Here is a 24,113-nt window from a genome sequence, read left to right as displayed (position 1 = left end):
GCCAAGTGATGGCCAATCAGATAGGGCTTAATGACCGCAACTCTCGTGATTGGTCCGTAATTTGGGGCAATTTGCGTCCCAGTATGGCGGATTTGTACCATGTGATCACTATCCTGCAAAGGGCCCATTTTCTTCATGAACTCACAAGACAGCTTCATCGAGAATAGAACTTAATCCCCTGGGAATAGAAGTCTATTCTATCCTTGTATTGGCTAAAAAATACCTTTTTGTCACGTGAATGGAAACAAGCTGTACTTTTGTACACAGTATGAAAATTCCCGTATAAAATCCCTGTCAACCCTAAAACGACATAAAAAGAATTTTAAGCATGAGAGGTATAGTTTTTAAACGTTGGCCAAAGTGCTGAATCAGATCCTGATGATGCTTTCATAAGATAAAAGGAAGTTGCAAAGAATCTGTTGAGCCTATAAGAGCTATTGGCTATTGATTTTAAAGTCGAGCACAGATAATATCTAACCAGGGGTAATGGCATTGTTATTCCCAATAAGAAACGGTGTAGAGGGAGTTTCAATCCGGTAAACCAATCAAAACTCGAAGTAATTACACGTAGTCGACACAACGCGCGGGAAAATGTGCACGCGCGATTTTGGTTTCACTTCTCGTGGGTTGAAAAAGTGACACGAGTACTTTGAACCAATAACTGAGTGAAGTAATGCAAAAACAAAGCAATTCGCTAATTACTTTCGATACTCAATTGAAAACAGCTCTATTATAATTTTGTAGGGATTGAAAGCACGAAAAGCAATGATGATAACACTTCCCTCTGGAATTCCTTAAAAATCTGTTTTATTCCATTTATCTACTATCATAAATACAGCGTAACCGTCTACCGTAATATTGGTCAATAATAAATAAAATACTCAAATCTCATTTCTACCTTTTTACGAATTGTACTATACTTTTGGAAGATAAAATCTAAATGTCAAAAATCCAAACTGCCTAAGGCTTAAATTTTTTGAACTTGTCAAATTAAAAACAATAGAAAATTGCAACTTATTTGCTGGTTTTTTTTCATTGTCGCCTCCGTTAAAAGATAAGACAAAATGTGAATTCTTTTTTTAAGAACGTCTGGCCCTGACTCAATCATCGTATTTTCGTATCGTCGGTTCTCAGTTCAACGCCACATACGCAAACTTACATCAAACCTTGAGAATTTGCTTTGAATTCAATACACGTGATTTATCCTTCCAAATTTAGACTTTGGGGATTATTTGAATTATCCAATAATGTAAATAATAACTCTGATATTGAGCATTCACAAAGTCTTTAACACTGTTGTCACAAGCAAGGGGTAAATTGTTTTTGTTTTGTGTAACAAACGCAAAATTTTCAGAGGAGTTCTTTTCCATGGTTATTGTCCACAATTAATATCCATTGAATTTTTCCTCACGGTTTTCGTTTATCTATTGTCGGCGTCATGTGTGATTGGCGTGCTTTCGCTGATGGTGTCTGTTCCTTGGAATGGTTTTTTTTGTTGGTTTACGGCACCCAGGCCACTGACCGGCAAAGCACCGCCTTCGCACACGTATCTTGGCTTGACGACTACTTTCTGTAGTTGTCTCGGACTGCGCATGTGCGGACACGGACAAAGTTGGTGGGTTGGTTGTCATTACACTAAGGCCAGGTTCGAAGTCTTTCAATTTAAACAGCTTTTCAAAGAAGTCGGATTGGTATTCTTCTCTTTGGATTTCTTTATTTCCGTTTTTGTTTGAAGCTCGAGCCATTAGTGCTTCCTAAAAGATAGATAGCAAACATTAATAGTTCGTTCAGAACGTTTTTTTACTAATCCAGTTAATATTTGGACCGGGCATGAGAGTAGCCGTTAATAGCTTGACTTTGACGTCACAGAAGGGCCAGTATCTAAGGTGGAGTATAGGGAGTAAAGTACCACTCCCAAGTACTATCAATTTCTGTACTTAGTTCAGTATGACAGTTGCAAAAGTGCGGCAATATATAACTATGATTGGCATTAAATGATAATGACGTGGAACACGGTGTTAACCTCATCGAAACTCTGTTTAATCCCCCAAAAGAGTTAAATTGTTGCATCTGGCAACGGATAAACGGTTAATTGTCTCATTAATCTGGACTGGTGAACTTGCCACACATTTAACAGTATAGTTTTGGAATGTCAAGAAGCCGGTGTCAGTGTGCAGCTATCTTTGTAAGTCCGGTTACCATCAAAAGAGTAAATTGTCAAAGGCTAAGTTGAAGTGCTAGTAGTAATCTTTTCAAGTCGACATTAACTCCATAGTTCATGACTAATCTCACAGAGGTAACCCGTTCAAGGAACTTTGACCATTTTGCGGTTACTGCTAGTCAGTTTCTACCATGCATTATAATTAGGAACGGTTAATTGTAGGAAAAACATTTTTTTTTCAGTAATTTTGCAAACTTGCCTTCAATATACGTCTTTTCTCTCGAAGTTCTTGCCTTTCAAATCTTGGTCTTCCAGATGTTAGCATTGCTGATGACACCAACAGAAGGAATGCAACGATTGCATAAGTGCTTAACGCCTTCATTGTAAGATAGTTCCTCAACGGAAGTACTTCAGACAGATTGTTTCACTAACTGAAAGAAAGGAAACAAATATTTTAGCTCCTTGGGTGAACCAATGGCGAACTAAACTTGTTTCATTCTGCAAGGGATTTAACGCCCCCAAATGTAACAGGATTAAGAATTAAAAACTCTTCTCGACCTTAACTTTGTTATTGAAATACCAGATATGGAGTTGCCACGAAGACTAGATCTTCGATGTTATTGGTAAGTATATATCAAGTTTTCTGCCACAACTATATTTGTGATGGTATCATCAAGTACCAGTAAAACCGTCGGTTTCTCTCATGTCGTGCAAAAATGTTTGGTAATTAAACCGAACATGCATTTTGCCTCTGAAACTTCCTATGCCGTGTAGTTATACGTTGTTTCCTTTAGGCGGCATCCTCAAGTGAGGCACATGTCGATTTCGCCATTTACATAAATAATTAAGCGTGCAGTGTCATGTATTTGATCGATTTATCGCATTTTAACTGACATTACTTGTCGACTTAATTATACCGCCTACGTTCCACGCTGAGCAACGGATCAACAAAGGCATACGCCGTGACAGTACATTTCACGTCCCGGCACTACTGATTTTATTCAAGCGTACTCCAAGTTTGTTATTACAAAACTCTTTAATGCGGCTTGAAAAACTCTTTAATCCCGAAAACTGGAAAACTATGATCCGCTTATTAAAAAAGCTGGTCTTTTGACATGCTTCCTAGACGAAATGGAATAACAAACAAACTGCAAGATTCAAGCTTTGAGGTGTCGTGTGGGTCCCAATGTGCATCCGAAAGGTTTATCCAGAAACACACACGAACCATGAGAAAACGAAAAAACTGGCCATTTCGAGAAACTATCTGAAGTGTAGGCTTCAATTAGATAAGGTACTTAATTGACGGCTTTTATGACAGTTTGCCCAGGCACTGTTAAGAATTTTTTTTATCCTATTTCAGTCAAATTTAGACTGAAGCAAGCTTGTGTGTTCCAAGGGTTAGGTCTTCGTTACAATCGATATCGACATAAACAAGAATGCTGAAAAGTTACTTAACAAGACTTGGTTACAAACACATACCTTTTTGCACAAAGTTGTTGTAGGGAAAATGGAGCCTTTCTTCTTGTAAAAAAATATGTTCCACAGACTTCAGAGGTGCTCGAAAGTTCAAACTCGATGTTTTGTTAAACTGTGTTACAGAAGACAACCCTCTGTTTTATAGCCAAGCGAGCAAAGTCCCACCCACATTTACTTGTGAAATCAATCAGTTTAGCGTCATTGCGGCATGACAGTTATTTTGCTTTAGCAGGAAAAGATCACTTGCACATGTCATACTCACAAAGTTGAAAACACCTTTAGGAATTTTAAATCTTCCTCATTTCAACGATTAATCTTTTTCTCTGTGAACCCTCGACAAAAGGTTACTCAAACATGAGTCTTGAGCCATGAGTAAGCTCGACAAAATTTTCTGATACTATATATATAATCCCTAACCATTTTAAATTTTATGTCTGTCATGTCTCGATTTCCTGCCGCTCTGTCATAGGCGTAAGGACCTGGCGTTTGTCTCTCGAGGATCTAACTTTCGGAGCAATCCAGCTTGCGATCTAATTATAACATGGTCCTTAAGTTTTCTAAATATGTTAAAAGATCAGCTTTTATACTATCATCAGTTCACTCTTTTTACGATTAATTATTTTTCGGGGCCTTGAAGAGTCGCCCATGTGGCACGAGTCAATTACATTGTTCTCCATTCGTGTCATTAATCCTTTATTAAAACAATCTGAAGGAAATTTCTTTCCTTTTTCCAATACAATTCCGCCAAAAATAAAGTATAAGGACATTCTCAAGAACTTAGTTGTCTTTTTATGTTCCCGGGGCTCAAAATGCTGTATATGGTTGGTTGAGTTTTTAACTAGGTATCTTTAACTTTTGCTGCCTCAAGAAGTGATTCCCTTATAAGGAAAAAGAATTTCAGAGGATTCCAAGCCATTTAAAATCTGTTCACATGGCAATTTTTATAATAGTTTCTTAATTCAATCAAGTGTTAGCTCCATTGCGAGTTCTTTCAAAATCAAGTTTTTTTAATTGGATTAACTAGAGATAAAAGGTTATATTCATAACAGAGATTCAGCTGATTATTAGCCAATGTTTCAAATTTTGTCTAAAGCCCGGTTTCCACGACCACCTTATTAACACGGTACCGGTTCGAATTTGCTTCCAGTCCCTAAAAAAAAACGGCCTGGTTCCCTCCATTTTTGTGGTGTAAATGGAAGTGTTCTTGGCACCAGTGCGGACCAGTGCCCCAAAACGTACGGGTGTGGGCGGTAGCGGGTAGACCAAATTCAAACGGATACTCTGCCAAAAAGGTTGTCGTGTAAACCCGGCTTAGGTCAATCAGTTTTTCGACTCCACCGCAAAATTCTTGAAATCTTTTTCATTTTAACTTATCAGTTCTTTCAACAAAACGAAGGCTTTCCAGAAAAATAACATTGCGATATTAAAAAAAAAATCGACTTAAGTTAGGCAGTTAAACTATGTAAGTTTGAAAAAATAGCTAATTCATCAAAACAGCCTGTGGTATAAATTCTATCTGCTCAAAATTAGTCGTTTTCTTAATAGTTTTAAAAACATTGAACCGCAAGTTAGCTTTAAATACATGAAAAGAATCCAAACGCTTTTTGTTTCCAGGCCAGTCAGTTTGGGGAATATGGCGATAAATATAGGAAATAACACAGACTGTTTACTTCTTTAACGTAATATCCGCCCTTGATGACGAGAAATTCGTGTGAGGTATCTCGGAAATAATTCAGAAAACCTATTCGCTAATACGTGACGCTGCAAAAAATGCTTGGGGCGACCGAGAATGGAAGGCTATGATGATTTATACTGGAAGACAGTTTGCGGTGGTGCAAAACGGAATCATTTGCACTCGTGATCCCATGACCTTTATGGATAATATTAAGGTATGTTTACTCTATTTAGAGATATATTTGAAGAGCTCGTTGACACAATCGTGCAAACTCTTAAAGACGCGTTAATTCGTTTACAAACAAAGGAGTCATTATCAAGTCGTTGTGATAAAAAGTGGCACTTAAATCAACAAAAGGATCGTTGAGGACAACTTTACGTTGAGGTATTTGCCAATCACTGTCAATAGTAATCTGAGGTTTGCTATTTGGTGGAACCGTGCTCCAGACGGGAATAAATATGTAAGGGGATCCTCGTTATTCGCATGGCCATAAAATTCAGATAAGAAAGGTCGAAGTTCAGTTTGTAATATTCGGCTATAATTGCTTGACTGATATAGTTAAGTAATATCTTGTACCTTCAGCAAATGCGGGGGAGGAATTATTATTTGACGTGATAAAATGTTGAAGTTAAAACACTACAAAGAACTGTTCCTCTTAACTAAGGCTTAGACCATCAGGAATTTCAGGCTATTGGATATTTTGACACGTGCTAAAATTTATGTTGGTTATGTGTGAGCCGTTCAAATAGGATACTTTTAAAATTGGCAGTAGTCGCGTTTGAGGGTAACCATTGCACAAGAAATCCATCCGCGCACACGTGCAAAGGACATATAAGACATATGCCTTGTGGCACTCTCTATAGGAGCGATGACCATATCAGTGGCTTCCCACAAAAAAAAAAAAATTGGTTGTATTCCGGGACAAAACGTTTTGCCATTTTCATATCTATGGACCTTATAATGAAGAATGTTAATCGTGTTGTAAAAAAGTCATTGTGAATTTTTTAACACCTTTTTTTTTTGTTTGCAAACATCGCCGCCGTCATGTGTCATAAAATTCCAGTTTATTCCGAACCAAATAGTTACAAGCATTCCATCCTCAAAGGTGAGGGTCTAAACTGTTTTTCAATCATCTGCCGGCACTGTCACCCGCAAAAGTGTCTAGTAAATTTTTGATCATATCACGTTCTTGCCAGCATGATGCATTACGTGCTAAGAAGAGTTAGGGAAAAGAACTCTCTTGATGCCTACTTCTTCACAGCGACGCCCACATTCAAAACTTTCGCGACTATCGTATGACGACACGCGGCTACTATTTTTGTTGTTGCACATCGACACAAAGTATTAGCAAAGTAATACTATATGTCTTCTAGAAATGAAGATCGAATATAAATAACTCTCACAATTGGAGCAAATTGATACCTTTTGTATGGCGACCCCGCTTCGAATTGATTACGAATCGTTTTTGAATGCGTTGTATTTTCCAAGTTTCTTGTGATCTGCAAAAGTATGCATGCTTGTAGCCCGTTATATATAGGCAGTCACCACGTCATTTTATTCTTAAATAAGCTATTGAAGTATTCACATGATGGAAATTTTGAAGTCATCTTTTGGGCTTGGGTTGTGAGAGAGTGGCAAATTTGAGGGAGTGAACGGGCGATAAGTTGTTACGCTGATCCTGATTGCATCTTTAATTCTAGTGATTAAGGAAATCGCCCACTGGGAGACAAAAACCAACTCAGTTAAGATTCTGCAAAATGATTCATTTCTGCTCGCTTTCTCGAATCTGAGAGACAAGACTGCTCGATCTTTCCACCTTTAAATCCGATATGTCAGCACTCGACGACTTTCATCAATGGCAGTCGGCGACATGAATATTTAAAAGGAAATTGACCGTAGAAATCCCTGTGATACTGCATGAATCAAGTGTAACGAAAAAGATCACTCGTTTTCCACAGTCACCATTAAGTCTGGCGAAGTCCGTTTTAGGACTGATAAGTAAAATAAAATTGCCAGTCACGATGACTTGTATTGAAAAGAAAAGGACAGGAAATGCAATGATTCTGCATGATTGAATTTACTCTCTAGAACCTCATGTACAAAAATTTTCTATCGATGCCAAGGGTCTTTTTGCAACCATTCATTGATTTTATATCGTACATTAAGATTTCAGAAGCATTTTTAATTAGCACGTTGAAAATAGTGATACAAACAAGTTGAGCTTTCTCAGAGAAACACCAAATGACACTGGGTTGGCCATGCCATCTTTGTGAATAGTCACTCAGAGCGAATGTTAGGCAAGCGTTGTAACATACTAGACACGGAAACCAGAGTAAAATCCTGCTTTTTACTGTTTGTAGTGTTGTTAAAAAACAAAAATAGTATAATTTAATCAATTGATGTTAAAATTGTTCGTGGATAATAGTGTAACTTTGGCCTCAGCAGAGATGATTAACAACACGGGTTTGTGTCATCCACCTCTGAATTGATCCAAAATACTTTAATCATATCTGCAGCAATGCCCAGCAACTGAATTACAGCAAAAGTGACTTTGCCAAATTGTGTAGATACTTCTATAAATTGTTCGTAGACCTGTGTTGGGTGTTTCTTCCAACTAATATACTACAACGTTGAAACTGAGAAGTACTCGTTTAGTGTGAATGAATGCTGCAGTGACTCAATAGTTGTCTTAATCGGTTACCTACCTCGAGCCAAGTGAAAGCAAGGCAAACCAAGTCATATTTTTGTGCACAAGCTTTCACAGGAATCAAACTTACGAGCAAATCGCAAGGATTCTTTATTTGCAAACTATATAATGAGATTTGTGGTTCACCTACAAAAACAGGATTTACACGCCCATCATTTACATTGGCGAAAGTTAATGAGGTAGTTGCGTATTCTTACGTTGAACAACAGCGACCCCTGGAGGAGTCAAAGCTTTTGTTGGTGGTAAGGATTAAATTTGTTTTTGAAATATTCCGAGGATTAATATGAAAGCACAACTATCCTTGTCCGTTTTTAGCGCCATTTGCTGTTCATCGTCAATCGCTCAGCAAGGTTGCATAAGGAGTTCATTTTTAAGTAGTCATTTTCACTCCTCTGCAGTTTGTCATTTGGGATGAATACCAGCTAAGGGTGTGGGCATTTAGATGACGAACAATGAACATCAGTTGTGCCATTCATTTGATGCTTCCTTTTTGATAATTACATGTGAATGCGGGTTACTTACCACAATGTTTAAAATCGGAGCACTTACATGTTTCATTGCATGTTAAACTTCTCTACAGGTATCAAATATTTCGCTCTCTGTTAATGCTCATTGAAAATTCTTTCTAATGCAAACTGAGAGAGAGGCAGGAAAAGAGCTCACGAAACATTAGTATCTTCATCTTCATCGCCGCACGATTTTTGATATAAAACGTGTTTTACAAGTTTCGGTCTCCTACAAAGCCTTTTATTCAGCCTGTTCCTGTGCATTTTTTTGTTGTCTAAAACTCGTTTAATTGAGATTGGCTAATTATCGTAATTTTTGGCAGTTCCAAGATTTCATTCTGAAATTTGGCCAAAATGCTCAAAATCATGAATTTTCATTTTCGAAGTGAAATCCTGGGCTGAACCGGCGGAAACCTCAATTAAAGATAAAGCCAAGGCTCAAATTAGATAGTTAGGTTATTTGCTCGTGATACAGACAAAAAAAAGATTCAACAAAGCACATTAGTGAGTAAAGAATTTCTTTCATATGCTAATGACAATCACTGAAGTCGTCATGATCATGGTTTTCTTCTGCAGGAGAAGCCTTCGAAGAATTTGCATGGGTTAAGCGCGCCGCCGATTTCAAGTGTATTTTATGGTGGAGGGATCACTGAATAAACCTGTAAGGGACGTTCTATCTCTGATTTAACTTTGTAGATAATGAGTTTGTTTATATTATATTCAACGACGCAATGACTTTTAGAGTTCAGGGTTAAGCTGGCTTTACATAATTTCCTTAAGTAAACAATTCATTAACATCACCCATATATCCGGGCATTAAGAAAAAACCGGGTCAAGAGCTCTTAAATGAGATTAACCTAGTCTTTAGAAGCCGATAAAGTTGGATTTTTTACCTCGAGTGGGCGACCACAAAAGAATTCTTAAGACATAACGAACGGTTGCCCATCTGGTGCGTCATGGTCTCTCAAGGAAATTCTTGAGAATTAACCGGAGTAAATTTTGCGGTATCACTGGTATGCTTCATTTTTAATGTTGTATTTGACCTTTCAATGTACTTTTTTTACCCATTAAATCTACACTCCTAAGGAATAATATTCCTTGACTCTCTAGCTGTATGTTTCGTCAATAAGTCGGAAATATAACTTTGTTTAAAGAGCTTTTGATAGCAGCAACCAGTTCACTCCCGTAAACGCGAAATTCTTTAATGCCATCTAGTATCGAAGGAGAAGGCTCATAGTACATTAACGAGCTTGATTCACACAATCTCCGTCCGGAGGATATGTTATGTTGACTCTAAAGTGAGTTGTTCAGTAATTAAGAACCGCATGGACATTTCTTGGGTAAAAGAACTTTAAGAACCTGGTTGCAGATTTCCGGCCGATAAACCGAATTTTCTCTTTATGTCACTTTTTTTTTCATTCTTGTAATTTCTCTTTAGTGTTGCCAGACAAACTACCGGTAAGATTGTTATCATGGCGTTATTTGTCTCGACATATCTGCATAGCGGAAATCCAGAATTTCAAGAACCACACTCATAGATACACGGGGAAAAAAAACTCCTGTTTTCGTATCCGGGGAGTTCACTCTTCAGTGGAGAAGAATGACCGGTGCCTTAGTAGCACTTAGCTGGGTGCATATTCACCCCTTTCTTTTCAATTTTCAGAAATCTCAAGGGGTCAACACAAGTGAATTGAATAATACCACTAAAAAGTGCTTTCCGTCGAAATCAGTGTTATGAGACTCCTATCTTTTCAGAAAGTGTTTGAATCAATATAAATTTTCAAAGACCGTGGCCATACACCATTCCTTTTTTGTCTTTATTACCTTTCACTTGAATTTTGCATAGTTGTCCTATGCAAAAAACTCCTTTGATGACGTCGGATGCGTAGACGACACTGCGCATCTCAGTTACTGATCCCGGTCGATGATGAGCTCGAGAAGTGACCTTTGGACAACAATGCACTGAAAGTGTTTGGCCAAAGAGACGAGATTGTGCAAAATTTTGGCGAAGGAGCTCGTTGCTGTTAAAATCGAGATTAGAAAATTCAGGGAGCTTTTGTTGCTGTTGGCTGCGTCCTCAGATTGCCATCGCTATCTTCGGTTTATCACGAAAACAAAACAGCAAACAAACCTCAAAACGTTGCCAACAAAGCAAAATTACATAATATATTTGGCTTTATGGTATATTCATGTTTTGCCCGGAACGTTGAGTCAAGATACAAGATTTACATTTCTTATCTTTCAATCTTTAATGCAACAACAACAATTATTAAAACAATTTATTTTTTAGAAAGTTCTCTATTGGATTGAGGCCGGAAAAGTTTGAGAACAACTGTGTACATGTAGCTTAAAATCTTAGATCCAGTTGGTAGTTTTAACATTAAAATTATTTGAGAGGAAGATTGCAACACCGGGCAAGTACATCAGGACAAAAAGCTGACCATATTTCTTGACTGAAGAACGTGCTCCATTGGCAGGTTATAGCTATTGTAGGTAGAGAAGTTCATCATACTATGTCTCGGGCATCCACCGTTATCAAAGAGTCTGTGTCTGGTTATTATATCCGGCCTGAAAAAGGGAAAAGTACATCCAAGAACGATTTCCTCATAACTTATTGTTTAAAGCAGTGTCCGTTTTCTCCTGGCTTTTCTTAATTTGAATTTTCATATTGGTCTGGATAGCACAAGTGTTACTAATAATTTAAAAAATACAACCGTGTGGTTGTATTTTTTTAAATAATTGTCATATTGCGGTGAAGATCTTAAACAAAAAACCGTCCACAACATTCTCGAATTTTCAACTTTGTTCTACGGTCTTAGAAAAACTTTAACTGGGACTGAGCTGATGTACAGTGATTGCCTAACTGGAAATGCTTCTAATGAAAGGTTCACAAAAAAAAGAAGTGGAGGCAAAAATTGAACTTCCTTATACTGAATGCAAGTTGAGCATCACATTGCGGCCAGGGTGATGATCAGACATCGCTTCATTCCATTCTAAAGTGTTAATCAATACTGCAACAAATGGGGAGTTACAATTCAACACCCTTGTTTAATCTTACCTTTTCAAGTTGCATTCATTGACTTTCAAACCGGAGTAACAAACCTTTTACTGTTCCTAGTGGCAGATGAGCCATTTTTTTAACTCTTGTATAGTGACTCCGCCTGACATTTCACGAATTTTTCTAGTTGAAAATCCTCTTATGTGTAATCTCTGGTTTCACGCAATCTTGATAACCTTGTCTTTCACGGAAAAATAACCGTGAAAGGAAATGCCTCTCTTTCGAAACTTCGGTGACGAAATTCCGTTATTTTCCAGATCGAAATGGCTTAAATAACATGGCTTTACTTCGTCATTCTGGAATGCGTCCTTCGAAGAACTAAATAGAATTGAAGTAATCGGCGACCGCTTTAATCAAAAGGTAAAAAAAAACACTCGAGATATGTTAGCCCAGCATCTATCAAGATACTCTCTAAAGAGGAAAAGTACTTTCCTGAGTATTTAGGAAACATCGAAGCACTCTGCAAGCAGGAGGGTATAGCAAAGAGAGCCAGACTAAACGAGTTTTGACAGACGGACCTATGTGTACCTGAAGGAAGGAGGTAGGCAAGACTTCTTGTCCTTCATTCAAAAATGTCTGGCCAGTCAGTTTGTTCTCGTGATAAATGGGACTGAATTATTAGATGTTGTGTATGGAAGCATATAAAGTTTATATTTCTCATGGTGAATTGAATTCGGTGAAACTGAACTAAACGCAAACAATTCACTGCACAACTAAAGATGATGGTATGCACTGATCAGCAAACTATGAGAAGATTTCGTCTCGAATCAGTAGAAAAGAGAATCTCTCCGCGAACAGTAGCCTTGCTAGTCTTGGTTTCCCCTAACGCCTGAGTAAAGCAAAGATATGAAAAATGGTTGCACCGTAGTACTGTATGGAAAGATTACATTTACAACTTGCCAACTGCCGTGATCTGGCAGTAAGTCCGCTAAAAGAAAAAGCAAACAAGCAACAACAACTGATGCTTATCCCAAAAAAATCGATCCGGATCGTGCAAAGCATCCGACTTAATTACAAACTTTTTGCAGTCATGACTGAGTACCGCTTTAGCATAAGAAAAGAAGAAATTTAAGGCATCAAAACTGCACTGCTCGGTTTGAAGCCAAGTTCATGACGTATCTAACGACACCGCTTTCAACAATTGTCAATAGATTCTGCTCGCATCAGTGAGGTAAAGAAACACAATTAACAAATGAAGAACATGGAAGTATGTTTATTAAAAGATAATTTTTAAGGAATCTTGAGTATGATTTGGATGCTTATGACCTAGACAAATGAGCACATTTAGGAAACTAACTTTATTGAGAATGACTTAACTCAATCAGGTTTCCTCCTTCCTGCTCACAGGGTTGCGCAATGTCGTGTTTGTAACAGTACGACTCGCTCTTCATATCTCCACAAACTTCCAACCTTAAATTCTGGCAAGTGTCAGTATGGTTCAATTATGTAGTCTTTTTTTTTTATCGCCACACTGTGAAAGTTCCAGCAACGTCCGATGCCATGCAATTCAAATTCCGACTCAGTCGAGTCTTCCATGGAATTGACTGGAAATCTTAACTTTATCTTTCCGTAGACTTGCGTCTTCACTTTATAATGGATTCTTTCGAAGTAGCAACTAAATTTATGCATATCTTGAAGACCATATGCCAATGAATTTCATGGCCAAATAGTCAGCACCCAACTTGCGACTCTATCACGAAAAGCAAAGATTTCTATGCCATGATGCAAGACGAGACTACTCTGGCGGTGGCAAGGTGCTATGAAGTTCTACTAATGATCTAACAAAGCTTAATCAAGGAAACTATTTTGTTTATTTCTGACTTGGTTTGGAATAAAGAGAATCAATGGAGTTACGGTTTTGTAAAGAACATTTTTCTCGTAATGGGAAACAACGCAACGAGAGGAAGATATTCGGAGAATTCCCATCTCTGGATACACCCAAAACTAGAGCGGTGCACTCTGATATGTTCTCCTGTGCTCCAGCAAGACTGACCACATTTTCAGGCTAAATTCAAGTTTTATTTCTGGGTGTCTGATCCAAGTGAATAAGTTAAAGTAAGAAAGTATGATTAGGGTAGCAAAAGAAAGAATGTCGCATGTGAAAATCCTACAACATTCACAAAATACTTGACAGACTTGATAACACGCTGCGCGTCCTTGCTATTTTTAGTGGTTTAGGCTGTTAACAGAGGCTACCTTTTTGCTATTAATATCAGATGCTCTCGACCATAGGGGAATAAAGAATTTCAATTAAGTGATGAGGATAAACACGTACAGCATTGTTAATCCGCATTGCTACTCAGTGTATATTGCGATAAAACTCGCTCCATGCTAAAGAAAGTTCATGTACAGGAACTTAAGTTGTCTACACGACAAACAAAGCCACGCCGCTTTAATGAATTTGACTTTGATGAAAGCTCATAATCTAAATAGATCAGGCCACAAATTTAAGTTGTGATTCTGTTGTCAATGGTGCTACCTGAAACCATACTGTGTTCCTACGTAGCCGGATAACGTCCAAAGATTGAAACCTTAAGAGGCTGATTTCAGATTTCCCTATCAGGAAGTATTTCGTTAAGTTAAATTATTAAAGTTATAGACGTTAGAAAATCGGTTTGTCATAACCTGCGCTGAAAACATTCGGTTAAAAATCTGAATTTTCGTCACGGTAAATTCATCCCCTCTTTTCGATTCGACGCCTCACCTATACCCATCTCAACTGTTTTCGCAAACAGCACGCTTAACATTCGAACAATGCCAAATCATGGTACCGATTTTTTGCATCAGATCAAACGCTATGAGTCAGTGTTTTCGCTCTCGATCGATACTTGGATAGCTAAACCTAGTTTTCTTCAAATCGTCAGCTTCTTAACCTTCCAGTTGAGACTAAGGTCTTCCCAGATCGCAGTCAATTATTCAACACAAGCAAAGCTTCACGGACATATGACAACAGCTTCGAGTGATAGGGCATGTAGTTCCCGGTGTTGCGGTCTGTCTTCTGTGATGTATCATGGTTGGGATGGTAAATGCTCGGAGATATTAGCTACACCAAGCTACTCTAAAAATCCGAGGGTAAATAAAGATATATGATGATGATGATGATATGATCTTTACTCAGTGGAGAATAAACAATTGAATGAATCTAGAGTGCTTTCCATTTCTCAGAACTGACCGGCCAGACTGGGCATTTGGAAAGACTATTTATCTCCTTCAAATTAACACACTTCGAGGACGGTACACAGGCCTCCTCTAGAATAATGCGAGGCGGATTATCATACAAGTTTTCCTTCAAATTGTTCCTTTTTTTTTTTTTTTTTTTTTTTTTTTGCAAACTGACGGGTCTGGCCGGGCAGTTCTCACAAAAGGAAAGCGCCTAGCTAAGCAATTGTGAATTTCTCGGCTTTCTATTTTAAATTGCATGCATTTGTCTGTGGAAATATGTACGGCTTAAATCAGTTTAATGGAATTTTTGGATTGGAAGACGTGAGTTCTCTTTCTTTTCTGCTTGTCTAAGGACTGTACTACGGAGCAAATTTTCTGAAATAGATATCTTCAAATACTTTTCAGTAGAAATATCATCACATTTTGATTAAAAAAAGCAACTCATATATTTCTTAAAATACCGCTTCTCCTCGTTTGTAGTCACTTTAAGCTTAGAAATTTCAACATTTCTAGGGCCACTCGCTGTTAGTAATTAGGTCTTTAATTGGGAGACCTCAAAAGCATTTACTATACAGGTTATAAATCATGAGCTTGTGATGTCAAAATCAATGGGAATACCCTTGACAGCTCGAGATGCTTAGGATTAGTCAACACCCCGCCATGGGATTTACTAAATGACTCCTTCGAGAACTCAGCAGCAACAACAACAACAACAATGATCATAAAGTAAAGTACGATCGTCCGGGGGTAAAGTACGATCACCCGGACGATCGTACTTTACTTTATGATATGACTCCTGGGTTCAAACCATTTACAACAACAATGATGTTAGGAACAATCATATTTATTGCGAGCAAACTTTGTTTCAGGGGTAGCATTCTGCACAGAACAACAGGGAGAATAACAAGGAGCTTGGAAATGCAAGGTTGTCGAGCTTGCGCTGACATGGAAGAATTGAACTGTATCTGCCGGTGAAAGCTCTGGATAATTTCACATATTTAAGGAGTTTTGTTTTCGATTCGTTTTGCCATTAAAAATTGCTATCAATGTGATTGTATTGAAGTCAGTAACCCGGACGTATTTTGCTCCATGCGTTTGAGTGTTTTTTCTTAATTTGATGTTCCGATGACTTCTAACTTCCTCTTTTATGTTTGTAGCAGGTTACCCTTACTTGAAAAGAATTAACCGACCGTGCACTTAAATTGCTTTTTATATAACAAAATGGAGAAAATTCTCGACTGTATAATTATAGAAACCAATTGCCACTTACTGATAGCTTCTTGTTCTCCCGATTTTTGATCTGTTGTGGTCTCCTGTGTTTTTGGTTGTCACCGGTTCCTTTGAATGTTTCAATTCAACGCAAGCAAGCTGTCCAGTTAGACAACGGCCGCTAATCCCTCTGAGGAAAAGAAAGGAAAGGAAGTTTATTTAAGTACCTAGTCGTCAAGGGCACACAACAAGCAAATTAAGCGAAAAGCCTCGAGAGAGGTTTCTAGGCTCTTTGTAATGCTTAAAGACTGTCTAAAGAGATGTTTTTATCACCTAGAAGAATTTGATCTGTTCGGATAACTTAGCTGAAAATTGAACTGTCCGAAAATTTTAGGGAATGATATCTTTATTTCAGAAATAGCTAGCCGAACTTTACCTTCTAAGAACTTCCCAGCAAACCATTTGCACATCCGAAACTGCAAGGTGAACTTTTTAAGTGCCAAAAGTTGCAAAAATATCCCTTCCGAAAGCATGAGGGACTACTTTTCCCTGGTTGCGAATCTTTTAGGCAATGTTTTAGTAAAGAAATCTATAGCTTTTTGGCAACATAGAACCAAAATTCTTACAACAGTTTGATACTCTCGAACACACTTTTCACCGGAGACTATCGTTGGGTGCCACGGAGTGGTTCCAGCGCTGGAGCGCTACATTGGGGACTGTCAACTGAAATTCGCATTTGAAACATCCTGAAATAGAAAATAACAGATGCGGTCATTGTAAGGTATTTAAAAGAACGAAAAATGACTACTTATCATCAATCTCCGTGAAATGGGGACGTTCAAGTAGAAAAAGAATACGCATTTGGGTCATGAATTGAGGTTGAGTCATTCGGTCCATTTTGAACTAGCATGAACTTACTCAAAATCACAAACAAAATCGTGATGAAGTATTTTTCATGCATAGCACATCTAACATTGGACGATTATAGTAACAAGGCAGCATTTAAATATGTTTTTATAAGGATATTGAAATCCGCTTCACTTTGTTTTTATTTTAACCTTAGCATCTTCCTGCAAGATTGGACCATACGATTGAAAAATTGGAGCGCAGCTGGACGAGATGATTATTGAGCCAAGCCATCGTCAGGGATCATAAAAGTGAAGTAGGAAAAATCATTTATGGAAATTTAATTTTCAACTCTGAAAATGCAACGATGTAGGACTAAACTTCCACCTTTATCGTACTTTTAATAACGTATTGAACATCAAATGTGTGTGGGTATATTCAAGAGAAGTCGGAGGAGAAAACAGATGTGAACATTGGAATCGCTCGAAATTATGCTACAGTTGAAAGAAATTGACTGATTCGCTTTCGCTACTTCCTCTCTTCTACAAAAGCTATTTACAAATACAGCTTTGTCGCAATTTCATTTACTGGAGACCTTACCAACTGTTTCTCATTACAAACAATTGGTCAAGTTGGGTATCACTAATGATGTATCTCATCATCCCTTAGCAAAGATTTCCTTTCTTTAAATTTAAATTTACACATAAGACGCCCGTTTCTATCGAGGCTTGGGGTCAAACTTCTCGGTTTTCTGAAAAATGTTGTCACTTTTTCAGGAGAAAGCCGATGTCTTTGGAATGCGCGCAGATTATGCAATGTTCACAAGAGTTTGTGAACGCAGTTGCAGTTGCCAGACCTCGCTATGAAGCACGTGTTTTTCCGACGAGACAGAGGTAACAAATATTGAACAACTAAGTATTGAAGAAGTTTGCAGTTGCCTGATGAAAACAATTTTGTGATTGTTGCGTTTGCATTGCCACATATTTTAACCGGCCCTTTCTAGTAAGATCGCCTTCTAATTCTCAACAAATGGCACATGTCAAGGGCGTGGCCTGTTGGAGGCAAGCTTACGCACTTGCCGCTGTCATTGCTGTTAATGATATAATTTTTTTTTCAAAAGTTGGCCGCCTGTCCTCACATCTTAACATATTTGAGGGAAGACCTATAGTATTCTAGCAATGCCTTGGTTTTTTTTTTTTTTTTTTTGGCAAAGCGCCACTAGACATTTTCATCTCTCAATATTTCCAGGTTTTAGGCTTAGCTGCTTCACACCGCCCTTTTTTTGCTGGGCAAACAATCCAACTTATCCTGTATATTGGACGATGAACAAAGCCTGTCTTGAACGTTTCCGAAAAAGAACATTATTGTATTTATTACTCTGTTGCACTGCACACCTGATTTAGCTTTCGCTTCACACGTCAACTGTATATTTCAAAAATGTGAATTACATGTATTTTTTTTAAATTTAAACAAACTTGAACTTGAACGTGGAATTGTATAACCCGGAGGATTTCTTTATCTCCGTACAACACATGCGCTTCTCCCACTGGCATTGTTCAACTTGAACCTGTTTCAGGATGTTGGCGAAATCCGTTGTTGTAGCTTAAACCCCCGCTTTTACATTCCCAGCCCGTTTTAAACCTAGGAAAAAAGCTTGTTAATCAAATGAAGCCCAACTTAGGCCATATTAATGGTATACGCGTTCAACTTAGGCATGAGTGGCCATGACATACTTGCTTTGTAAGTGAATTTTTGACGCGTCAGTTTACTTTACCGAGACGCAACGCGACGTGCTTAACCAAACTGTAAACAAAGTATTTTGTGTAAGTTTGGAGCGGAAATTCGGTGTCCTTTACCTACAAAAATTCATCCCTGGTTTTCATTCTTCGCCAATTAACCTTTTTCGTGGTCAGAAGTTTAAGATTGCAGGAAAACCGCAAATCATATACAAACTGTCTGTGGCAGATAAAAACTCTGCTGAAGTGGCTCGGAAAAACTCTCTTATTCTGCTGTAGGTTTTCTGCTTTAACGTTAAAATTGATTCATAAGAGTTCCAGACTACTTTCAGAGGCATTCCATTGTCGCCATATTGCTACAATTTTCCAGCCTTCTTGAACATCTGCCGTTTGTATGGAATGTAGTAATGCGCTATGTTGCTAAAATTGGCATAGACTAATGACATTTATCAGCAGGGATAAGTGTTTTGGACCTAAATATAGTTAGTATCGTATTGTATATCCACCCAAAACATAAAGCTTCCTGACTGAGAATTGATGACAAGTGCATTCGATGGCTCATTACCGTAGAATGACGCGCCCATACGCTCTTTCGCACACGGGTAAATTATCATACAATTTATTCAGAATCAGGGGATCTATTGCGTTCACGCGGGTGTCGGTCGGCGCCATTCAAGTTCACCTTTTGGGCGCCATGTTGAGACATCTATATGTATCGGTGAATTTCATGCGATTCCAACTGAAAATGAGTAGCTCTGGGAATTAATGAGTGCCTAGCCAAACATCAAGAGGACATTTCTGTGTGATGCTTTCTATCCATTTACCTAGAACAACAAAAATCTAAAGAAAAAGTTGACAAAAGTGGCTGTTTCTGTACAAATCCTAATTGGTGTTCTATAGTGGAACCGCCTCCCGGCACTCGGCAGCTAGTTATGGCAGGAACTCATGAATAGGAGCCTTCCTAAGCACTATCCAGGTGATCTGGTGACGTAATTCGGAGGACTGGGGAGAAAAATTTAACGCCGTATCCCACAACCACGCGCGGCCTTATTTTTTAATTCAACGTGGCAGAGGCGAGGTCAGAGCTCGTCGGGTCTACTTGAATATTCATTCAGTAAAAGAAAATGTGGTAGACACGGAATGATCTGTTGAGTTTTGGCGATGGAAATACTGCAGGGAGTTTGGAAACAACACCTAAAGCCACGCGCGGTTGCGGCGTTAAAATATTTCTTCCCAGTCTTCCAAATTACGTCACCAGATCACCTAGATATCCCTGAGTCAACCTTGCGCGTAGTTTTTCTATTTTTAGAACTAATCCTTCAGCAGGGGACCATCACTTACAATACAGCAACTCATAATAATAGACCGTTTATTAAAACTCATTGCAAAAAAAATTGCTCAATTACAGAGCTAAAATATACAAATCGTAGAAAGGGATAGCCTGCACGCAGGCCGTTGGATGGTCGAAAAAACCGGAATTCGTAGTGAGGTCGCCATCTTGGATTCGCGCGGCTAGGCCTGGGCTGGGTTGAGGGTCGACAAAGCGAGCGAGGGGAGGGGGACGGGGAGTGCAGAGATGTGCGCAAAGGTTGATTAATGGGGCGTGTATGGTAGAACCAAGCTCCTACTCATGGGCTCTTGTTCATAGACGGTATGACGTCCACACGTCGAAGAATGACAAGTAAAGTCCAACAAAACAACGATATCTTTAATCACAAAAACTACACACTCCGTTCTTACATGTGTTATGTAAAACTACCGGATACTGAAACATAGCCCTATCTGAAACCGCTGGTCAGTAAACATTACAGATGGTAGCTCGGGGATAATTGGCGAATCCACGATCTTCTACGACCAGTTGTGGCTTTATCCAATATTCCGACACGCTTGTAATTTTACGACGGTGTGCGGCCAGGACCTCCAAAATAAACCTAATGATACACCTCTCTTGCGTGGTGAAGCTGAAAATTGGAAGTGCATTTGTTATCGCCGATTATGCCCTGGCACTACATATGCACTGCCTACATGGTCTGAGAACATCGAAATCTGCATAAACGATTTCATCTTAGGCATCCTCAAGGCACCATCTGGAAAAAAAATACATCCCTTCATGACATTCTCCAGGGTAAGCAATTTCCTTTTCTTTCATTACAATAGCTGTGGAGAATGCACCATTCCGACAATTTTATTCCTAGCTTCGTAGCAGGACAACCGTTATCTGAGCCTAGAAGCTCCCTCGAGTCGCCCATAGTTTAGTGGCAGAGCATCTGAACCGCAATCGGAAGGTCGTGGGTTCGATTCGGCTACAAAGGAGCACTCGGAGGTTTTCGAATATCCCTGAGTCATCATCGGAAAAAAAAAAACACATCTCTCCATTTCATTCATTTTATTTTTTAAAAAAAGCTCCCCCGGCCTTACGTATTGAGGCTCTGCCATAAGACCAAGGAAGCTTTTTCAATTTCAAAAGGAGGACAATTTACCCCAACTGCCTAAATAGCCGCGAAGAGACATATTAGATTGCTGTTTATTATTTACAGTCTCTTTTGTTTCGATCCGTTATTTTTCCGTTACCGATTTAGTATTTGAATTCAAATTACCGGTAGTTGTAACTACCATATTTTATCACGTGAATAACTGTTTCGAAGAAAATTCGCGTGGTCACGTGACTTCGCCAAATATGGTCAACCTCCATTAACTGAGAGTGTTCACCAATAGACCTTATTCACGATGGCCGCCATGTTGGATTTGCTATTATCATGCAAACTAGCTACACACTTCTGAGGGGGCAAACAACATAAGTTCGAGAGGTTTTAACGAATATGTTAGCCACACAAATGATTTGTTTCACGTTCATTGAATGTTTATCACCCAAGCGGTAAAATACAATCATTACACAAGTTACTTCGGCGTTTTTTTTAGTGAAAAATTAGCAGATAACGAAGTAGAAAGTCAAAATGTCAAAGGCAATCAAAAGATATAAAATCATTATAAAAGGTACTTAATTCTAAATACTAAAATGGACATTTTGCAATGTTATTTCAATATCTCGACGAGCCGATTTTCCGCAATTTACCTTTTTTCCAATGTTTGCCCCCCAACATAACACATGGCTAATTTGCATGACAATTTGAAAACCAACATGGCGGCTATCGTGAATAAGGCCTGTTAACCACATATGTCCAAGCGGGTTGTCTATTTCCGTTCTAGAACTTGAGAAATGGCCGATGGAAGTTTACATAGCAACAGGGTCTACAGTTAAGAAGGACCCCCCTTAAGGACGGTGCCTACTATTGTTATTGCGCATACGTTCTGCACATCTCGAGACACTATGGGTTGTGCTCAGTAATACAGGTTTAACACTATACGGAGAAAGCTGAATTTAGCTTGTGTTCTTGGTATCCAAAAGGAAATTAAAGTCGGGAGTAACCATGTAAAAAAGAACGCCATAGCTTTTTACATGAATATTGTTGATTAATTATCTTTGAAAAATGCGTAGTTTCCCACAATTTTCTTTTTGTATTTCCGATAACGCTTGTTAAGATCTGCTTTTCCTGTATGTTCATACACCGCACAAAAATACCTGAATTAGTAGGCACCGTCCTTAGAAGGCAAAGAAATCAAAATACAATAGCGGAGGAGCTTGTGACACCAAAAAAGTGTTGCTACACGATCGTGTTACATTCTTTGAACTTGTTTCCCTCACTTTGCAAAAGGAATAATCTTAAGAAAAATTGGCATAATTTGTAAAAACGAGCATAATTTGGAAAACCACTTTTTTTTGCACCATCTCTAAAAGCCTAAGGCCGAGTCCTGGAGTAAGACCAGGCTTGAGCACATTGTGCTTATTTGTTTATTTATTTGTTTCACTATGATGCTTGTACCTCTTTCTGATTTGCTTAACAATGATACTCGAAGTAATAGACCAAAAAAACCAAAAACAGGTTTTTGTGTCTCAGATCCCAAACTCAGTGATCTGTCAGGAATTACCCACCACAGACCTACCACCCTGTCAGCATTGTTTATGATCACGGTAATAGTCCTGCATTTCAGAGCATTTTCAGAGTGTTTCACAGCATCAGCATAAGTAAGTTTTTGTAAAAATGTTTTTATCATAATTTGTAAATACTTGTTTGACAATAATGTTCCCATCATTTGTTTATCCTTTTGCTTTGATAAAACGCTGAAAATAATGCCAGAATATTAAATGTACTAAAGCCTACATAGTAGCACATAAAACACTGGAATAAGTTACTGTAGAAGCCAGCCCTACTACCTGAGATTTACCATTCAAATACACGTATTAAGAGAGTGTTCAAGACTGTGGTTAGTGGCAAAAAATTCGCCGTAACTCTAAAGCCCTGATTACAGTTAATATACACGATCCCCTTCTCCATTTGATGACTTCATCGATTTGCTCAATCTAATAGTAAAATTATAAGACCTCGGTTTGTTGCATTTGTACTTGTGACCGATGAAGAATTTAAATCTCTTGTTCTTGTAAATCGTTTACTTATTTAAAATATATGTGTAAACACTCTTCGCTTCGACTAGCTTCTGCTAACTGCGGGAAGTACATATTTCTTTATTGTCATATAGTCTGTACGGCCCTGCGAGAGCTTTCATTGTAATACGGCCATACGGTCCGTTAGGAACACGTACTCCTCTGTGCGATGCGATGTTAGAGGATTTCGTTGCACGCCATGACCTCGGGCCAAATATTTTCCCGTTGTACCCTCTCACTTTCCTCTCTACAAATAAGGGTTCCTTCACTTCTTTTTGTCACAACACTAAGTTTTCAATATCAGCGCAGAGGACGCTTGTACATTACACACCTTTCAAGAGAAGTTCATGTGGTGAAGTGCTTACGTCACGTTGCCATGGTAGCAAAATTTCTGGATCTTATAAAAGAAGCACTTTCGTGTAGTGGAATGTCCAAATTGAGTTTGTAAGTGTTGATTTTTAGGAGGCAAATCTAAGGAAACGAAAGGATTTGATGAAACGGAAGCAGTCAGAGGTCGTTATGGTATGTAGAATGTGACTACGTACATTAGTTCGACCCTAGTTCCTTTCCGGCATAAATTAGAAATATGTTACTTTATGAAGAAAAAGAGAAAATTATTTTACCAGGGTCCTGGAAATTTAGATCACCTTTGTTTTACGGCGTGAGCAGTCCGTTGGTAATTGAAAATCATTGTACGTTCATTACGGAAACACGTCAGTTTTGTGCCCGGGTTGGGGGGGTGGGGGGTGGGGAGAGAGGTGGAATCCAGTGATCGTTAAATTCTATCATTGAAGTGGCTTTTGCCTCGCTTTGAAAACGAGTCTCCAACTTATATGATTTCACGGATTGAAATGAACCCTTCTCTTCTCATAAACGTATCATCCGAAGCCCTGAGTTTTCGCTCGCGTAGCACCGACTGCACGTTTACGTGCTTCGAAATCGTATACTTACGGGTTTATCTGAGCTTTTTTTGTAAGTTCTGATTGGTCAAGCCTCTTTCCAGGGGTGTGAAATGCCGCTTGTGCCTTTCACATTAATTTCAGATCTGAGGGAGCCCTTTGAACATCGATTGGTTG

At 38.6% G+C, this 24,113-nt stretch overlaps 1 protein-coding gene and 2 long non-coding RNA genes across 3 annotated transcripts in view; 1 reads left to right on the top strand and 2 right to left on the bottom strand.

Moving 5' to 3' along the window:
- Positions 1-790: 790 nt before the first annotated feature.
- LOC138057413 (uncharacterized) lies at positions 791-3,774 on the bottom strand. Its single transcript, XR_011133663.1, has 3 exons — positions 3,641-3,774; positions 2,417-2,592; positions 791-1,750 (listed from the first exon to the last, which is right to left on the bottom strand). It is a non-coding gene; the product is annotated as an uncharacterized lncRNA (long non-coding RNA).
- A 6,975-nt stretch (positions 3,775-10,749) lies between these two features.
- On the bottom strand, positions 10,750-11,842 carry LOC138057414 (uncharacterized). Its single transcript, XR_011133664.1, has 2 exons — positions 11,584-11,842; positions 10,750-11,093 (listed from the first exon to the last, which is right to left on the bottom strand). It is a non-coding gene; the product is annotated as an uncharacterized lncRNA (long non-coding RNA).
- Positions 11,843-11,913: 71 nt separating this feature from the next.
- The window catches only part of LOC138057411 (von Willebrand factor A domain-containing protein 7-like), a 35,348-nt gene continuing 23,148 nt past the window's right edge, over positions 11,914-24,113 (top strand). The window contains exons 1-4 of the mRNA XM_068903439.1: positions 11,914-12,124; positions 15,615-15,716; positions 17,018-17,116; positions 17,577-17,693. The gene's annotated coding sequence lies outside the window, so the exon portion shown is untranslated. The remainder of the gene's footprint in view (positions 12,125-15,614; positions 15,717-17,017; positions 17,117-17,576; positions 17,694-24,113) is intronic.

The sequence above is a fragment of the Montipora capricornis genome, chromosome 7, assembly GCF_036669925.1.
Source record: "Montipora capricornis isolate CH-2021 chromosome 7, ASM3666992v2, whole genome shotgun sequence".
NCBI classification, from domain to species: domain Eukaryota; kingdom Metazoa; phylum Cnidaria; class Anthozoa; order Scleractinia; family Acroporidae; genus Montipora; species Montipora capricornis.
Note: the sequence above shows the minus strand (reverse complement) of the source record. Positions and strands in the feature narration are given on the sequence as shown.